The sequence below is a fragment of the Python bivittatus genome, unplaced genomic scaffold (genome assembly GCF_059951505.1).
Source record: "Python bivittatus isolate LINGU-HERP-01145 unplaced genomic scaffold, Pbiv_v1 ctg000580_np1212, whole genome shotgun sequence".
Taxonomy (NCBI): domain Eukaryota; kingdom Metazoa; phylum Chordata; class Lepidosauria; order Squamata; family Pythonidae; genus Python; species Python bivittatus.
This window is the reverse complement of record NW_028277087.1, coordinates 31,929,576-31,935,575: the sequence shown is the minus strand read 5'-3', so window position 1 is coordinate 31,935,575 and position 6,000 is coordinate 31,929,576.

Genomic DNA, 6,000 nt, shown 5'->3' with positions numbered 1-6,000 from the left:
TTGATTGTTCTAATGAAAATGTTTACTGCAAACTACCATAAAACCTCTTTTCAGATGTCACTCTATAGGCCCACGAGCAGGTAGCTGTGGAGTTTAGCCAGCTGCTGTAATATTCATCTATTCTCTTTGCATTCTAGTTTAACTATCTGACTAGTAACCAGTCCTCCCATCATGGCCAAATGTTGCATAAATATTGACTGTGCATGATCTGAAGCAAGACGAAGAGTGTTTGTTTTAAAGAATAAAACAAAACATCCAAAGCCCACATTTGAACATGCTTCTTTTAAGGTCGTAAACTCGGGTGTGTTTATTTCATTTGAAAGCCTAAAGCCAAGTGTCTGCTGTTGACTTGGCTGGAAGGCTTGTCTGATCTAATGCAAATCAGCTCTTAACTTGATCTGGCACTTAGAGGGGAACAGATGATGAAGAAAGGGAATTGTGAGCATCATCAGAAGTGCTTTGTTGGGTATGAAGAGAAACTTCCTCTTGTGCTTCCAAGTTATCTCCAGGAACATTTCCTCCAAGTTAAACAATTTCAGAGGAGCCGGAACGCCTGTTTCATTTCAATCTTGGCCAGACCCCACTTCCCCCCCATTTCTCCTGTTACAGCTTGCTCCAATGTATCAAAGTTAAATGTTTATAAAATATATTTATCTAGTTGCTATGCTTTTCCCTCTTGCATGTCAGGCACTTGATCCATCAAAAATGACAACAGACACACACACAGTCAGTAGTCAGTTCTGATGGATCAAGTCAGATGCACACACACTCGTGTGTATGTGTGTATAAATAGTACATGGGTCACAGATCTTCTCTCCACATTATATTCTGCTCCCCCCTTTCTCTGTTCCCCTTCAATTCTAATTGTGTTGGGAAATATCTGTTCTGTAAGCTGCAGCTAAATGAATTACTGCCACAGATGGCCTAGAGAGATTCCATACATGCTGCACTTCATTTGTACAATAATATAAAAGGGGGGGGGGAGAACCCATAACTCTAATCTCATGTGGGTATTATCAGTGACAGCAGATCAGGCACTGCCAGGTTCACTTGCACGCTGCATGATAGTTCTCCTAAACTAGTATATGACTCATCATTTAATATTTCTGAATTTGAAAAAGTAGCACGTGAAGCCCCATGACACCGATATATTTCCTGCCCTGAACTTTTCATTCTCCAGGTATCAACTCTTCCTTGTGACTGTTTAATGGATAAGTATTTAACTTCAGTGAGGAACCCCAAGGTTCCTGAAATATGTTGTCATTATAACAGGGGATTTGGGGGGTCTTAATCTGTGGTTTAAGTGCAGGAGCAGAACTATTTAAAAGGTGCCAACCCTATCTTAGGGGTATCCGACTTGTTCATACTGGGGCTATATTTGACTTTTGAGTGATGTGCTAAAGGTAATATTGGAAAAGTAGGGCCACAAGCAAGAAGTGGGAGAGTGGGGAAGAGAGCAGGAGCAGGATGAAAGTTAAACAAGATTATATTTAAATTGAATAGGGAACACATATTTCCATACTCATGAGTACTTGTGCACTGAAGCAATATTTGGTTTAGTCAACCCTAATTTGCATTCCTGGCAATCCAAGATACAGTGGAGCCTCGGTTTACGAACTTAATTCATTCCGTGACTCTGGTCGCATCCCGAATTGGTCACAACCTGAAGGAAATTTCCCCATAAGGTTCAATGTAATTACCGTTAATCCGTTCTAGCGTGGAAGACAGGGAGGCGGCTATTGCTTGGAGGGAGAGTCCCCCTCCCTACGAGCACGTGTCAGGGGAGGAAAAATGCCCGCGGACCACGTGTCAGGGGTGGAAAAATGGCCATGGACCATGTGTCAGGGACAGAAAAATGGCCACGGACCACGTGTCAGGGGCGGAAAATGGCTGCGGACCACGTGTCAGGGGTGGAAAAATGGCCGCAGACCGTGTCACGGGAGGGAAAATGGCTGCGGATCCGGTTCGTACCCCTAGGCGGAGTTCGCAAACTGAGGTAAATTTTTGCGGCCGGAGCTGGTTGTAACCCGAAAAGTTCGTTAACAGAGGCGTTCGTAACCCGAGGTACCACTGTAATTGTGGAGACTCTTGATTTGAGGATAGGTACTAGCACAACAAGATTTTTCTTCTCTGAAGTTGACCTATGAAGAATGAATTATAAGTGATTGAGACAACCTAGAATTTGGCTGAATAAATGAATGAATGAATAAATAAATGAATGAGGAAAATAACTGTCCTTTTCCTTACAAAATGCCTATAGCAACTATAAATTCTCCCAGCAGACTGATCCATGCCTGATCGGGTGTGGTTTCATTTTCATGGGACCTGCTTACACTCAGTAAAGATACATATGATTGGCCATGAAGCTAGGTTCAGGTAGTATCTGAAGCCTGAGTGCCTGGGTTTCTTCAGAAGTTTTCCATTTTTAGGGACTGGTGGACGTACTGGGATGCGGTAACATAATAGATGCTATGGTGTCTTGCTCAGCCTAAAATAGCTGCTATGGGTGACATAACTAGTAACAAAACAGACATGGATCAGAATGCTATGTGCCTCCCCACCTTTAGCCTCTCCTCTTCCTCCAAAATACTTGCTCCAACTTGTGCTATCTATCTGCATCTTGTTTCTAGGCAGGTAGACTCATTTCTAACAAATTACTGGACTGCAACCACTTTGTAAAAAAATTCTAAGAAAGTTTATGGACCCCTAGAAGAAGGAGTTTTGGAAATAAAGTCAATTGGAGGCCAGCACTTTTTAAAACTAAAATAATTTTTAAAAACCATAAAAAATCAGATGGGGCAAAAAGTCTGGCAGACATCAAAGGAGGTTTCTGTGAGAATAGTTTGGGAAGCTCAGATTTAGACAAGAGAAGTCTGAAAGCACATGTAATTTGATTTTGTTCACACATTACACATTCATCAGTCTGGATGTTTTATGACACAGATGTGAAGAATGCTGATGTTTACCCCTAATGAACAATCAGTGGTTGACAATATGCCCAACAATGCCTTTCAAAAAAGAGAGGGCAAAGTGTTCCTATCAAGCAACCCGTCTTGTACTAGAGCTTTGATGTAGGTCACCAGCAGCCATCCCCTTGGAAAGTAAGACTAAACCACCCATGACGCACAATTGCAATCACGTGGGTATTACTATTATGGCTGAACCTCATGCATTTATTTTTTAATCTTGCAATCCACCCAGACAATTTTTGTTATCAGGCAATCTAATGCTATAATGATGAATCAACGAAGTGAAAATACATTTTGAATTCAAGCTTAGCAATAGTCTGTCCATCTGCCTGCATCTGAAGTGGGCAATTATTTGAAATTTCAGTGGTGTTGCTGAAGGGTCATGGCAGATTTTTCTAGATTTCCCCCTTTGAATTTGTGAGAGAGGTTTGAGGGATTTGTTTTTGTTTTTTGTTTTTTTAAAAAAATAGACTTCACTTGACTGTGGATTCAGTTTTCTTCAGTTTTCAGGTCACATGGACCATCTTCCTAGCTTTGGAACTTTGTTTTCTCCTGTCTCATTTTTGTCTGCATCTTTTAGGTTTTGCATTGCAACCATTTTGCTCTTAGTCCTGCAGAATCTTGTAAAACTGGAAAATGGAGGTAGAGACAAATGTCTTTTCCCCCTTTGGTATCTGCCTGTATTCAGAAATTATGCCACACTGAGGCATAATTTGCAGGACTGATTATTTTTATAAATTAATCCATATGTTAAACTGTTTTGTAAAATTTAATCACAGGAAAAGGCAACATGCATTTAAAATGGGTGGAGTTTTGGTCGCATCACTGTTGCTGCCATCTTGACTATTTTTTATCAAATCCTGCAGACACCCCTGGAAAAGGGCAAGGAGGTTTGAAGAGCCACTGGCTATCGACATACATATTCAGCTTATTTTTTGGTTTATGAGCTTTCAACAACTGGCCACAGACTTAAAAAGCCTGTTTTTCAATAGAGACAAGAAACAAGGTAAAAGGAGATGAAAAAAATAGTAAAATTTATGCTATGTACATGTCCTACAGGTGTTTTGTTCTCCCATGGAATTGTAGCTTAAATATATGCCTAGTTACAGGGAGCTTCCATACTGATGCCAGTTATAATTTCACCAATTATTTTAGTTGTATCTTGAGAAGTAGCCAGAAGATACATGACTTTTGACATTTGCAAATGATCAATGGCTTAGTTTTTTGACATCCCAAAATGTATTGTGTAGGTCACCAAATTAACTAGGTGTTCAGGTTACAGGCTCTAAAGAATGCATCTTTTATGTGATTTACAATGGCTATACTTAACTATGGATGTTAAGAACCTCTGAAATCTGGAAAATAAGAACTGCTTGTCACAATCTGTGTTTGCAGTACTTAAGCTCTTCCATCCTGATAAAGTATCTCGAAGTCAACAGTAATAAAATTGCTGAGGAGAAGGTGTCACGCCATTAGGTAGCTCCCAGGTATTCCAAATGTTCCCCAGATGGCAAATGCTCCCCAGCCAGGATCTGCTGCCTGTCTCCATTTTCACTTCACTGTGTTATCTCTTAGGAAGCCAGGAAGTCCCCACAGGTTGAACAGATCATCCATCATCTTCTGTTTTCTATTTTTCAAATATATCATCAATAGTTGAAGGGAAGGAAGGGGAGAAAATAACTTTAAAAGTTCACGGAGACTTTCTTTGGTTCAACTAAGAGCCTTTAGGGGATCTGCTGAAAAACAAAAAAAATATGCAGCCGTACTCTTGTATTATTTATGCATTAAAACTGCCAATCAGGAAACATTCAGCTAAAAGATTAGTTCTCCTTTTATTTCTTTTATTTGCTTGTACAGTAAAGGAAAAAAAAATGAGGCATGAAATGCTTAGTTGCAGTTGTAATGCACAGCAGATGGGAATAATACGTATTTATAGACACTGTTAACCACATCTCTCCCACATTGTTCTGATGAAGTACATGCACACACTTGGGAAAAAAAAATTAAGCAGCCCATTAGAACAATTTATGAGCAAAGCTTCCACTCAGGGAGCTGTATGAAGAGGTCTGTAGCCGAGAGAGCGCAGTCCAGCTGATACCATCTGTTTGGTGTATTTGCTGAGGATTACATTACAAGCCTTGGTAATGCCACAACCCTGACAGGGAAACTGGGTGAGATTTCAGTTTCATTCTTTGTCAGTAAGATAGGTTTTTCTTGGAAGAGATTTTTCCACCATTGGAAGCAGAGGCTTTCCTCTGTGTGGAATCACAAGAAATAAAACAAAGGTTAAAGGGCGGGGAGGCTTTAACTCCTCTGCCTTAAATGTTTCCTGGAAAAACGTTTCTGATTAACTCTATTTCAGCTACATCAAATGCCAGTGCTACATGATTCTGAGCATCACTGAAGCATGAACAGCACCAACCCTTGTGGCTGCCAGTAAGCATAAAGGGGAAGTGTTCGTTAGCCTTTGGCAGACCTGCCCCATTCAATCCACTGGTTGAGAATTAGCAGTGAAGGTGCCTTTTGGACAGATTACAAGGAGGCATGTAAAAGTTTCAGTGCTTGAAATTGCTCTTTCAAGGAAATTCCCTTTTGAAAAAGAAATCTGGAAGCGTGATACATAACATGATAAGCGCCCCAGACATTGGCCTAAAACGTAAACAGATCGACTAGCCTAAGGCTTAAGTGGTAAGTCAGCTTAGATGTGTTGGGAATGTTTTCATGCCTCAGATGCTGCAGCCCAGCTAGGAGCATCCTTAGGCAGTGAGAGAGATCTGCGCTCCCCTCCCCTCCCCTCCCCACCCCTGCCGCCATTGCCTTCTCGGACGAGGAATCTACAGTGTTCATGTAATTCCATGACACAGTCAGTGATAGATCTGATAATTTATTTGGATTTGGGAAGGGCGTTTGTTTTTAATCAGCCCTACTGCTTTCTTTTCCAAACAACTGGTTGATAAAATTGCATTGTTTTTCCTGCTTAGCCCTCACTACTGTTTGTGAAGCAGCAGCAGAAGTTGGACCCTATAAGGCA